Below are 14,920 nucleotides of genomic sequence, written 5' to 3'. Positions count from 1 at the left end.
TCTTAAATCGTGCAATAAAGATTAGGGAGGAAATTGTTGGATAAAGCTAGGAGATTGATTTTGGATTTCTTTTGACTTGCTTTTTTATTTTAACTACGACAAATAATTACAAAAGTGAAACTTATGGCATACACTGAGAAAAAAAATTATTTTCATTATTAAAATAATTTTTTTTCTCAGTGTAATTCAAAAAAATTCATGAGTTTTCAATTATGTCCCAAATATTTTTGACTTTCATCATTTTTACGGAACAACCAATCGGTAAAATCACATATATTATAGATTTTCGGATAATTTCCTAAAAAAAAAAAATGAAATATCAATTTTTAAAAGAAAATTTCTAGAAAATTGGAATTGCATACTTGCAATACGGTCTTTAGGCGGGATAATTCAATGTCTGATTAGATTTTGAAATACAGATATTGTTGGAGTGTTTTAGTTTTAGGATTTATGAAAATCCTTTGTGCTAGCTACCGCGCAGAATTGGCATAATATATTCTCGAATATCCGCGGCTGGTGGCCACGTGATCAATAGAGGAGGGCCGAGGTGAACCGGAGATGCACGAAGGGAATTAGTGGAGAGGAGGAATATCTAGTAGGGGAGTCCAGGAGGCAGCCTGTTGTTCCTCATCTTCTTCTTCTTCTGGCCAAGTGCAGCACTGCAAAACCACGTCAGCCCCAGTGGACACGGGTTTTCGATTTGCCGCCTCGGCGAATTCAGGACCGCTAAATCTCCCCCTTAAACTCCATCCACTCCTTTTCGCATTTTTACGAATTCTCCAGCGAGCCCCTCCACCCACCCCCCTCCCCACAAAAAACAATTAGAAAAATTACCTGCAAAGTAGAGGCCCCGGTAAAAAAATGTGTGCAGAATATTTTTTCCAATTTTCAAAAAAATTTCTGGAAAACTTTTCAGAATTTTTTTTATGAAACAAAAAAAATCGGACAGCAAAGGAATTTTATTTTTGGGAAAGGCTTCGGAAATTTGTTCAAAAATTTGAATAGGTATTTTTTTTTTATAATTTAGATGGCGTATTTTTTGAGAATATTGAAAAATCAAAAAAGTAAGAAAAGAAAAGTATAATTAGAAGAAAATATTATATTCGCAAAAATTTCTAGAAAATTATAAAAATAATTTTGCAAAACAAATTTTTCAAAACATTTTCCAAAAATACAATTGTTTACTTACCCGATTTTTTTTAAAGGTTTTGCAGAAATTTTTTGAAAATTTGAAAAAAATATTGCGATTACGATTTTTTTTTGCCCGGGGGTGCACTTGAAATTAGCGGAGGATTCGATATTTTTTCGACAACGAGACATTTCTCTGGAATTATTAAGCACCTTCTGCCGACCTTTGGCGAAAATTAATATTTTTTTTGAGTTTTCCCCCTGTGAATTCCGCAATTTCCGGTAATATCCATCCGACAATCTTCCCTACGATGCACAAACTCGCGCAAATGATGTAAAATTCAGTTGAATTGACCGGAACCGCCTCTGAAATAGAATCCTCGATGATAATAACTTTTCTTAATCGCGACTCTGACGACAAATGCAAAACAACAGGAAATGAAGGAATGTTGTTCAATTAAACCTCATCCATTCATCAATGTCATGCATGTGTCGAATTCTCCTTCCCCCCACGTTCTGACAAACTTATGGAAATTCAAGTACCCAGAACCTAGTAGTGATACTTTGGTAAAAAGTTTTCCCCGGAGAGTCATACTGGCATCGATCGTCCCTCAATTGCCCAACTATACACATATACCAACAGTATTTCTACCAGGATACACCATAAATGCTTGATAAAAATCTCTCCAGCATTTATATTCCTTCGGTATATCGAGCCCGAGAGACAGAGGCCAGTCTTCTCTTGAAAATTGCATTTCTTATTCTTCACCTGAAGAATCCACTGAGTTTTTATTCACTAAAAATTGTACGGCCTCCACACAGGTGCGTCAATATCTTTTTTTTTTTTTCCACCTTTTGGAAATTAAATTTTTAGAACAAAACCAGCGAAAAAATAAGAACACTGAAATTTCTTTGTTCCTTTTATTGAGCCACACAGAAAAAGGGCTTTACCACTTCCCCTAACTAAAACCCGATCCCTTTTGCCCGTTGAACGGAGCCGAAAAGTCGTAAAAGGAAACCTAAGATAAAGGAGCGCAAAAAATTGGAAGGAGGAGAAAAAAAAGGATAACTGATCGAACAATGGGAAGAAGTAAAGCAGAAAAATCACGCCAAGTATATTGTTTTTTCTTCTTTCCTGTCTTCTTTATTTTCAACATTTTTTCCTCCACATTTTTTCCTCCACATTTTTTCAGTGTTTCATTGCACAACATTTTTTTTGTCCATTCTTTTTTTCACACGGATCAATTCACGTTTTCCCAAAAATCATGATCCGTCATTTTTTATTAATTTTCACGGGAAAAATGATTTTCCGTTTTTCGCACGACTTGGCTGAGATATTTGTTGAGAGTGGAGTCCGTTTGTAGAAGTCATAAAGATTTATTGCGGAGATCTAATCGCAGCGGTAATTAGGAAACCAGGAAGATGGTTTTGCTAAAGGTCACTTGTCCTTTCTATGTAATTGCATGAGTGTGCGCAATGCGTTTGGGGGGAGGGGGGCACTCACACACTCGTTACTCCGCGAATAATTCGTCCAACGAACCTCTGACTCTCTCACTCCGCCATTTCCTCTGCTAAAATATGTTTAAAATATATATTTTTCGCGAGTCACATGAGAAACTGAAAGAAACGCATGATATCATTGCGTTGAGAAAAATTATTACCCAGTAATTACAATTTCTCTGTCCCAAGTAAATGAATGTCAATAATGATACTAATAACAATAATATATTGATATAATAAAAAATATAATATTTATTATAAAAATATTAATAATATTGATATCATAATAATATTAATATTATTAATGAGATTATTATGACTGTTTAATAATAGTTTGTGAATATTTTTAATGAAAAATTTTATTGCGATTGTCAATAGAAATTTGTTTAAAGTTAATTTATGAGGGAAAATATGAAGGAACATGTGGGATATCTTCGGAGGTATCCGTTGGGTGGAATAACCGCGGAATGTTAATGAACGTTAATTTAAATTGAATAGAAACACGGACGTATGAACACTGGTATTTGATTTGTAGCCCCAGTGTGCTGACGTTATAGTTCCATACAAGGGGGGAGATGGGGGGTTTTGGGGGGTTTGAGATGCGTTTTGTGATCACGAAGTGCACATGGCCGATGGCTGGAGTGCGATTCCAATGGCAGGGATGGGTATGGTCAGACCAGCGCCCTGGGGTATCTCCAGGGAATTATGGACTCGGTGGGAAATATTCAGTGGGAACCGCCAAGAAAAAATTCATCCACTGGTCAAAGGGCTTTTAATCGCCTGATGAACTCGACTTTCTGCGGGAAAAACATCAAAGACGCTATATTTTCGGTTAGTGGATCAACAAAAAATGGAAAATATGAAAAAATGATAAATTCCATGTCGTTGTGGAGTTTCTCCGAGAAAATTGCGGCGTCCAATTATTTTGGATCCACACACATTTTAGTCAGGATTTTTATGAATAAGAATAAATAAAATAGGAATTTTTTAGGAATAAAAAATGTCTATATAAAAATCTCGCGATAATATTTTCAGTATATCAAGACACATTTTGTAATTGAAAAATAATTGCGCGTCTTTCGATTTCTTTGCGAACTTGTAAAATTTCAAATTGCAGTTTCCGCACTTCTCTTATGGGACTCAAGTAATTTTCAAAAAACACGGTCCACCGAAAGCCCCAGAATCTCTCCCCAAAACTCGAATTTAAATTCGTCTCCCACCGCAATGATTTCCTAAGTTTCACCGCCAGGAATAATTTTCCCCCCACGGTGCACCCCCCACTGATCCACGCCCCCCAACGAAAAAAAAATTCGGAATTTTTGAAAAAGTATCAGGAGAACATGAAAATCGAGGAGTTATTCACTGACATTTGAAAATTTGAAATTTTTGAAAAAGTATCAGGGAAACATAAAAATCGAGGAGGTATTCACTGAAATTTGAAAATTCGAAATTTTTGAAAAAGTATCAGGGGAACATGCAAATCGAGGAGGTATTTTCTGAAATTTGAAAAATTCGGAATTTTTCAAAGAGTGTGAGGGGAGCATGAAAATTGAGGAGGTATTCACTGAAATTCGAAAAATTCCAAATTTTTGAAAAAGTATCAGGAGAACATGAAAATCGAGGAGGTATTCACTGAAATTCGAAAAATTCAAAATTTTTGAAAAAGTATCAGGAGAACATGAAAATCGAGGAGGTATTCACTGAAATTCGAAAAATTCCTAATTTTTGAAAAAGTATCAAGGGAGCATAAAAATCGAGGAAGTATTCACTGAAATTTGAAAAATTCCTAATTTTTGAAAAAGTATCAGAAGAACATGAAAATCGAGGAGCTATTCACTGAAATTTCCAAATTAAAAATTTTCGAAACAATATCAAGGAAACCTGAAAATCGGAAATCTTTTTCGAAAATTGTGTGCCCCATAATTCTCCTCCCACCACATCGTTCCCCCAGTCTGCAGGGAGATAGAGATGGTGGTCTAGGAAAAGTGGATTCCCTCCGTGTCACTGAACCCCCAGTGCCGTTTGACCCCGTCGACTATTTTTCCATTCTCCTCATTTTTTTCACCCCAAGCTCCTCCGGAATAGGTTCATTCCCCCCTCTCTCGATTTCTCCTCCTCCCCCACCCCCACCCCCACCCATCTCCGACACGAACAATTAGTCATGATCATTGCATCACCCAAGGATTACTCCACACCCAGTGAGAAATCCACCGTCGAAATAACTGAATCATTCTTCTTCATTCCTTATCACCACCCCCGCACGGTCATTATTATCAAATAAATGATTAAGGGGGAGGGCTTTTGCTCAGCCGGTGCGACAGTTCGCGTTGTTCTCATCCTTCTTTCCCCCTTCCCTTTCACCGCTTTCTCGCACCGTTCGTTTCGCCCGGGCGACGCACACTGCACACACCGCATCGTCGCAGCGCTGCACACAGTTGGTTGCTGCTCAAGGTGGCTCTCGGTTCGCCTATTTCACTCCTCTCTCCCGTTTTGCCCCCGGGTCATTGATTGTCCAGTGGATGAAGAAAAGAAAGAAGGGGTGGGGTAATAGTGCCCCATGATGGGATCATAGATAAATAATTTTTAATTATTTTTTTCATTGTTTCTACGTTTTTCATTTAAATTTCTTTTTATTGAGTGATAGTGCGAATGAGGAGATACGGTAACGGGGAGATTTTTCGAGTAGGAGAGTGTGTTCGTGTTCCTGGGGGTTGTGATTGGTGGAGGTCTCGGGAGAGTGGAGCTATGCACGGAATCGAAGTGGAGAGATGTTGCTGGGATTACAGCGATTATTTTCAGTGTGAAGTTCTCAGTGAAGTTTTCGTGATGTCAGTGATTTCGATGGTTGAGGGGGAGTGAGGGGTGTGGAGTAGTGCTGGGGGGATGGGGGGTCACTGGAAGGGAGGACCTTGACGGGTTATCTCAAGGTGCTTGATGACCGACGGAGGGACGACGAGGATCGACGTCAAGGTTGCTCTTTCGGAATGCAAATGCAGTGGCATTGAGGACGACGAGAATTCTTTCAGGGAATCGTCGAGGATCCTGGAATCAGTTGAATTTGTTGGAATTCGGTGGAATTTGTTGGATTATCCGGTGGAACTGGAACGCTTCAACGGCTTCTGGGAAATCTAATGAGTTTCACTGCCGTTCGCTAATGGTGAGAGAACTAATTGGAATGAGTGTGTGGGTGGATTCAGGAAAAAAATCACTGTGCGAGATATCGATTTTTAGTGACGTTTGACGTTTCTATTTTTGAGGGTTTTTTTTTTCTCGGTGTCATTTTATTATTACTTGCCAGGGCCTCTGGAAATCCTTACTCCGGAATTCTGCTCTAGTTCTTTTAGGGGATCTATTTTCAGGGAAATTGTATGGGAGTTGCGATTGAGGGTAGAGGTCGATATTATTGGGGAATGGAAGAGTTTATTTGTGGGGGCTGTATTTTTTTTTTTATTAGCACTCCTGGAAATTTTTGAAAGTTTCGGAGGAAAAATTCGTGAGTTGTCGGAGTTATCTGGGAAGAACGTTTGGTGTTCGTGTTATATGGATATGAAACGGTTGATTACAAGAAAATTACAGTGGGATATTCTTGAGTAATTGGCATGATTTCATTGACATTATTTTATTAACGAAGAGCTAAAATGATTCAGGCCAATTTGAATGAATTTTCCAGAATGTCTTCGGCTCTCGAAGAGATATGGAAACTTGAAAATTTTTTTAATATTCATAACTCAGAACTGAATTTATCGATTGCGCTATAGTCTGGGCTCATTACAAAGGGGAAGAAGTGTACTCTTCGTACAACAAATTATTCGCTTTCACCAACAACTCAATGAAATTTTAATGCTTAAAATGATGCCTAGGGTTTCTGTTTCTTTTGTCCTCTCGACGACGAATATTCATCGGAGTCTGATCCTCCGATGAGATTGATTCATTTACAATGTGACAAGAGATTTTTCACTTAATATTTATAGTCCTCCTTGAAAAACTTCACAGCACATTTTCCCCAATTTTTTTATTATCAATTTGGAGGGAATTATAAAAGCAATATCAAGAGCTGTCGGTAATTCTTGTCCCAATTTTCTCATTTCTAATTATGACTTTTTGTCAGTAATGAATTCACATGATTTTTAACTCCAGTTTTTATATAAAAATCCAGAAATTGGAATATTCAATGAAATTCTAATTGCCAAAGAGGATAAATTCAAAGAGAATTTAAATTCAAGAAATTATTCTCGTGAATTCGAAGGCTAAAATATTAGAAAATTCAATTGAATATAAACTCAATTTCCATATTAAGATTAAAATTCCAATGATGCTTCCACGAACGATATAATCATGGATTTAATTAATCCCCACGCCAATCCTCGAAACCGCCTATTTAATTCTGAAAGTGAAGACAAAATTTCGTGTAGATTTCCAATTCGAATTCCCTAAAAATCCCGACAATTGAAGAATCCCGTGATTTTATTAAAAAAAAGAACTTTTTACCATAAAAAATAATCAAAAAATTTGGTCGGTAAAATTTCAATAAATTTTCAAAGAGAAAAAGGAATGATTGTATCGGTAAATTAAAAGATTAAATTGACCGACGAACGTATGGCGCTCGAGTTTCGAGCCCGACGAGAGTTGGAGTGGTGCACCCGATGCACATACACTAAAACTGGAAGGGCTATTCATTTTTTTGCCCAAGGGCGTGAAAGAGAGACCAGAAATCTCTCATGTGAGCAGTGTTGTATGCAACGACTTGTACAGACGGCTTTCATCGCGATCGATATGGAATTTCAAGTGACAATTCCACAATATAGGCTCAACATTGTCGTATTGAGTACCAAGCCTCTAATTACACAATTAATTACGCAACTCCACCGGACAATTACCAATTTTTAGCAAGATTTGGCGATTGAAATTTTTATTTATTTTACTCATCAGATTAAATCTGACAAATGTTTGTAATTATTTACTTTTTAAAACCGCCTAGAAACTCCCGTAATCCTCTTCCCTGGAAACTTTTGCTGTACTAATTCTGCCAGGAGTGAATAATTTCGGAATTATTTTGAATTATTAACTGATGAAAACTTTTCACATTCATGCCCTGAGAGATTTCACGTTTCCACATTTTATTAGAATTATTTAATCACTCCCAAAATGTCCTGATGGTGCAATAATTTTCATCCCTTTTTTTTCAACTTTTCCAAAATTCCAGATAAAAATATATTTATTTAAAATTATTTCTACCTTTTTTCTGTAGCGTGTAAAAATGGGCCAGTAAAAATTGCGGGAAAAATACAAAATTTTCCTCACTGCTATATAATTTTCAGAACAATCTTAAAATCGTTGAATAATCCCCACACGATTTCAAAACGTGAGAGTAAATTCAGTCGAATATTTATCTCTCTATAATTTCCTAGTAGTGAGGGCTAAAATAACCAAGCCCTCGGATATATCTAGTAATTAGTCCCCTAATCAGTGTAAAAAGTGAGTGCACAGGGGTCATTACCATCGTGCGAGATAAATGCGTAATTCCGGCGAGTCATCTGAGGGGTGAATTTAATTGATCGGAACGCGACGATTATCGGGACAGAACAAAGGCATTACGATGATGCAAGACGCGAAATCAGGAATTACGCAATATTTTTTAAAAATTACTAAACATTTTCTCTAACCCACAAGCGTGAGCGGTTTTAGGCGATTTTTTATAGAAGTACGAGTAAAAAATCGTAAACGTTCAGTAAATTTTCCGATCTATCGTTGAAAAAGTACGAAAAAGTAACGTAATTATTCCGCAAAGTGTAAAATTCACCAGGAATTTCACGAATGATTATCTGCGATAATTTTGACGTACCATTTCGTAAATTTAACGTGATTATGTGGGTAATTTATATCGGACTCTCCGTGTACCATTTTCTTGCCCTAAGAGAGAGAGTCAAAACCGAGGATAAATTAATTGCACAATGATGCCTCCTAATCACGGCCAATCTCTCGGTTGTTTTCAATATCAGACGAGGCCAGTGACATTGCACTCACGACGATAAACCAGTGGTTGTTGAACAGCTAATGGCAGACCGTCTCCCTCACCCCAGCCATTTTCCTTTGTCAAACTCATCACCATTTTGCTCTCTTAAGAATGTTCAGCCCCTTTTATCAAAATTATAAATTTTTATCAAAATTCCACCCTTTCGCGAGTTTCAAAAATACAATGACAAATTCTCAATCGCACACTGAGAGAAATATTCAATAAAAATTACGTGTATTTTCCGTAATTCTGGAGCGAAATGTGGTTGTCGGAAATTTTACGGAACTGTCACGTAATTTTTATCTAAAGTCACGGAATTATTCCGCGGTGTTCCGTAATTTTTATCGGAATTGTCAGTGAAAAATAACAATACCGTCACTTAAATTTGTCGAATCAACTCCGTAATCGGTAAGTGAACTGAAAGTTCCGTAATTGTTACTAAATATTTCTCTCCGTGCAGTTACCCGAAAAAATTCACCCATTTTATCCAATTTATCCAATTTTGCCCAATGACTCCCAAAACGTCATGATTATGCACTAAAATTTGTCTGCGTTTTTTCAAAACTCCTCAAACATTCATAAAACTTTATAAAAACTCCAGGAATGGTGGTATTAATGATATCCAAAAACGGTATATTTTTTTGAAGTAGTCCAATCAACAATTTGTGAAAAATGAGAAAAACGGAAATTTTGAGGAAAACGGGGCAGAGCAGTTTTTGATTTTCATTTCTCCGTGTGGCGGGGAAAATGAAAAACGCAGAATCTTGAGGGGTAGAATTTTGGGGGGCTTTTGAGCTGTGATATTGATGGTGGTGGTGGTTGGGTTGGTTTAGTGCTTCTGAAAGCATCTTTGAGTTGAGTCGAGGTGAAACACCCCGAGCGTCGGGGTCCTCGACCTTAGAGCGCGCGACGGTGTGCGCCGCGTCGTAGCGCGTTTCGAAGGGCGACTGCTGCTTTATATATATATAGGTATATACCACATATATATCCAATACCAAAAACCGTCGGACGGAAACACGGAAACGGAAACTAGTTCCGGCTAAGATCAATACCAAACTTGTGCGAGTTTGGCACGCACGCGTCTCTCAATTGGCTACAGTTAAAAATGCATTCCCCTGAATGGCCGACGAATTGCACATGGGAATTATTCCGTGTCTCGTATGTGGCTCTCTATCTGACTGTCATGTTGAATTAGCACAACGTAGAGGTGGGTAAATTATCGATTGACCCGTTACCGACGTCCCTGGGGCTTCGCCTGCGAATATTTTGTGCAGATCCTCATTGCCATATGCCTCAAACCCACTAAATAAATTCATTCTCCCAAATGTATTTACTTACCACCAATAAATCTAGATAAATACCTCCATAAGACGTGATAAATCAAAAATAATAGCAATAGATAAATAAATAAATTTTTTTGTCGTTAGTAAATTTATTTGGGGAATCAAATTTTTTATGGAAAATCTGGGAAAAAAATTGGCGGATCACAGGGGGACCAAAAAAATGTCAACGAATTTGAGAGGACGTCTCATATTATATACGATCAGGGAAAAAATCGACGATATGATCGGTGATCGTTAATGCCCCATATATTTAATATGTACAGAAAAAAAAAATTCGATTCTTAGTGCAAGATTATGATTGCTAGAAATGCAGAATTAAAACGATTTTTCCCTAAAGTCAAACTGAACCGATCTATATCCCGGGTCTCCCCGTAGGATATAATGGTTAATGAAATCGGATGGATTACTGATTGGGTAATTATTTATTGAATAATCTCCTTCGAGTGATTTAGAGAACGATTTTCGAGTTGATTGATATTCCCAACGTGATCTGCAATCGTTGACTCAATATTTACCTACGCCGCAATGCATTAACGATCCTCCATTCCATTTTATTATTATTTAATTATTCATCATTTCTGAATAACATACTGTTTTATCCGATCAATCCGGTGGAATTCAAAAATTCTCCCCCACCCACAATTCTCTGAAATGAGAAGTAAATATTCAAATGTCCGGAATTCCCTAACTCCCCGAATAATTTTCTCGCTCTAGAGAAAAGATATTTATCGAAATTAAATTAACAAAATAATCAACGAAATTTTCCCTGAAATTTCACGAAAATTTGAGTTTAAATAATTTTTATAAATAGTTTAAAATACCGACGAATTTGAAAGCTGAGAGAAATTACAAGGAAAAATGAGGAATTTACAAATTGCGGAAACAATGACAATTTTTTTGCGCAATGGCAACTGTACAAAATTATCAATTTTCGTTGGAATTTCGTTTATAATGCAAAATGAATTTTTCTGGGTCGATTAAAGTTTTAATAATAGACATGTTCTCAGGAATTTCTCTTTGTTTCAATTGAAAATGACAAATTCCTCAGGATTTAGCACCGATGCATTTTCAGTCGCTCAAACCCGCGGCTCAGCACAATTCAAAATGTTCCATCAGTATTGACCGTAACGTGTTCACTTCAACAATGTAATAACCAAGTGTATTTTCAGACTGTAAATAGATGGGTACTGAAGCCAAGTGGGATGAGCCCACTGCTCTTTTTTCCTTCTTCCACCGGCACGCGATGCATTTTACGCACAAGTGACTCGTTGCTATGATAAGTAGCAGTTTTGCTCTTCACCCCTTCTCTCCCCTGAGCGTATCACCTGATTTTTTCACCTCCGGTGTGTGCAATCGGGAATTTTTACAGAAAAAATAACGCTGCGCTCTAAAATTTACCGAGACACTCAATAATTATTAAAAATCGTGTAGTAGCGCTATTGCAAAAATTTTGAATTTAAACTGAAATTGAAAATCGTACCGAAAATTCATAACGTAACAAGTTGGTTTTTCTTTTCAAATTTTTTAGGTAAAACTTAGAATATTGAATAATAACAATTTTTTACAAATTGTTATTGTTATTGAAAAATTATTTCTTTAAAATAATTCAATTTTTATTGATACAGATTTGCAATTTGTGACAGGTTTTATTATTTCTGGTATTTCCACGAATTTTCGTCTTAATTTCAAGGGCTGAATGAATTATCTGATTTATTAATTCAATTATCTCGTGAAAGCTATGATAAAAATTAATAATAATAATAATCTTCAATATAACTTTCAAGCATATTTGATAATTTTCAGTGTTATCATGCGGTTGTTGGTGTAAAATCAATAATTAGGGCATGCAGGGAGTTTTTGAAGTGTGAGAGAATCTAATCGAATTTTTTGTTTCAAATCGAAAACTGAATTGCCGTTTAATTTAGTTTTTGGGAGTTCAGTTCGGATGGAATTTTCGAAGCGCCGAAGGGTTTAATTTAGTTTCTCCTCCTGGAAAAGTGATAAGTTAGTGCAAGTGATTTGATTCGGGAATGAAAAAAAAAAAAAAATGGGAAAGGAAAGAAAAATTATTCAATTAATAGGTTCAAAATAACGCTCTTCGTTATTTTGAACCTATTAATTGAATAATATATAATATCTAAAAGCAATAATTATTCCATCGACGATTATCATCTGTTCGAGTATTTTGTTGAATAAATTTAATTGTTTACCAATCACTTGCCAAAAAATATTGCAATTCTGACTGAACGTCGGTGAATTCGACAATAAATTATTCTCGGTGAAGAGAATCGGAAAAATGCGAGTGAAACAGAAATATTACGAGAAAAACGGAGAGCCTTGTCCCCATGGCAACACATCCCGAGGTTCCACACATTCTTCTATTTTCAATATTGCTCTCAACGCGAGATGAAAACCACCGAAAGCCATTTTATTTCGTCAAGAATATAGTGTGTTCGACCTTTTGAAATTGTCAATTGATATTTTAGTGCATCTCTCTAACAATTTACAATAAAGTGAACGTCAATGAGAAATAATCAAATGCGATAAAATATAAAATGGCAATTGAAATTAATTTCTCAAAATTACATCGCAAATTCACCAACACCTCGAAAATTTATAAAAATTTCAATAAAACAGATCAATCAGTTCAACTCTTTTTATCCATTTTCTAAAGTTCATTAGAATTTTTCTGGTAGATTTGTCCACCAGGAAATAAATAAACTCCCAATAAAATGGCGAAATCATATAGAAATGCTTATCTCTGTAAATGAATCATGGAAATTTATTTATTAACCTGAAGGTTGGGTAATTAATTAGACAACCGAATTTGACTTGATTGATTAAAAATATCAGGAAAACAATGACTCCAGTGAACTCTACAAACCAGCATAATCATTAACATTTGAGAATGTCAACAAATGACACTGAATATTGATTAAATCGATTATTTCCAGTTGTGTCACGTCCAACAGATGGCCTTCAGAAATCGAGTGAACAAGAATTGCCTTCTCTTTGACAAAACTGCTTCATAATATCTCAAAGTTCCCCAATCACTCTGAGTCCACCAGAATATTAATTACATTAAATATTAATTAAAAAAAAAAACATAAAAAATATTTGGCGTCCGCAATTCTGTTGTGCAGAAACCGTTGAAAAATTGGTCTGCAAATGTTATTTTTTCTATAGCGGATTGATGATTACTGGTATCATCATCCGACACCATAGTCCAAAACAATTCCATGACTGCCATAGTCCTATCCCCGCCCACCGGCTAGACGACCTCAACCAATGACCGTGCGCCAATCTATTCGTAGGCAACCGATAGGTCTGCACATTTCATTCTCTGCACGGTCACTGTAACCTCCAAGGGGAATCCCCTTTTCCCGCCCCAGTGCCCCCCACCCTCTTGAGTCCTGCACTCAGAAAAATCATTATTTTTCGTACAAGTGATAAAAGTGCACTTTTATACGCACAGTAATACTTTCTCTTCACCTCCAGTGCCACACAATTTTCCACAATTTTCCACAATTTTCCACAATTTTCCAACTTTAGGCAAGGCAATCGATTAATCGATATTCTTCGTCAATTCTCAGTTACTAATTTTTTTTTAATTAAATCGTAATTACTGCATCAGACTCGTTGCATTGGTATTTGATGTGGCCATTTGTTTTACACAGAGTAATTTTCCATCCAGAAAAATGTCCCATTGGATCTGCAAAGCATATAATATTATGTAGTAATTATACAATATATTTTTGATATATTTACCAAAGGAAATTCATTAAAAAGTTGTAGAATGGCAGGAGAACATTAAATAAATTGCAAAAATGAGGACAATTGAAAAAATCGTAAAAAGTGGCTTTTCCTAAAAATTATACCTTGATAATGAAAAAATAATACTAAAAGTACTTTTCAACATTCGTGTTCTACTTGGGATGAGAAAAAAATCCCTTCTCATTCCCCTTAAAAATTATTGTAAAAATCAATGTACGTGATCGTAGCAGTTGTAATACCATGTTATTTTCACTTGCAAATAAATGTCTAGTTTGTAATATTTTTTTGTAAAAGTAATATTTTTTGAGTGCAGGGGCACCCCAGAACATCGCTCGTCCCTGTCTGCGCTCCAAGTTCATTCACACTAGCGTGTCTCGCTAAATATAATATGGCGGTTGTACCCCGGGACCCTCGTCCTCTCCACCGCCATAACCGTTCCCCTCTGTACCCCCTCTGTACCCCTCTGTACCCCTAATCCAACGCCCCTGTCATTACGCGTCTACCCATCTCCATTCTACACCCCCTTTCCTCACCAGCCCTTATCCACCGCCTACGAAACTTCGTTAGCACAAGCCTATCCTATCAGCCCTATCAACCACAGCCCCCCTCGCCCCTTTCGCCGCCCCCCTTACCACCCCTCACCACCCCACGGCCCACCATCCTTAAGATTCATTAACCGTCATCAGAATTCGCATTGAGAATAAAATTCATTTAATCATCGATTGATGCACGGAGAGAAATATTTAGTAAAAATTACGGAACTTTCAGTTCACTTACCGATTACGGAGTTGATTCGAAAAATTTAAGTGGCGGTATCGTTATTTTTCACCGATAATTCAGATAAAAATTACGGAACATCGCGGAAAAATTCCGTGATTTTAGATAAAAATTACGTGACAGTTCCGTAAAATTTCCGACAACCACATTTCGCTCCAGAATTACGAAAAATACACGTAATTTTTATTGAATATTTCTCTCAGTGTGTTGAACATGTTTCATACCCATATATATAGCCAAATTTCATGTTTTTTAACTTTTTTTTTTTTTTGGTAAATTATTGATGGGATTGATAATAAAAATATAGGTTTTTGTGCCATTATTCATCATTCATTATTTAATGACTCATTAAATATTATTTAATCATTATTTAATGACTCGAGAA

The sequence above is a fragment of the Fopius arisanus genome, unplaced genomic scaffold (assembly GCF_000806365.1).
Source record: "Fopius arisanus strain USDA-PBARC FA_bdor unplaced genomic scaffold, ASM80636v1 scaffold00003, whole genome shotgun sequence".
NCBI lineage: Eukaryota > Metazoa > Arthropoda > Insecta > Hymenoptera > Braconidae > Fopius > Fopius arisanus.
Note: the sequence above shows the minus strand (reverse complement) of the source record.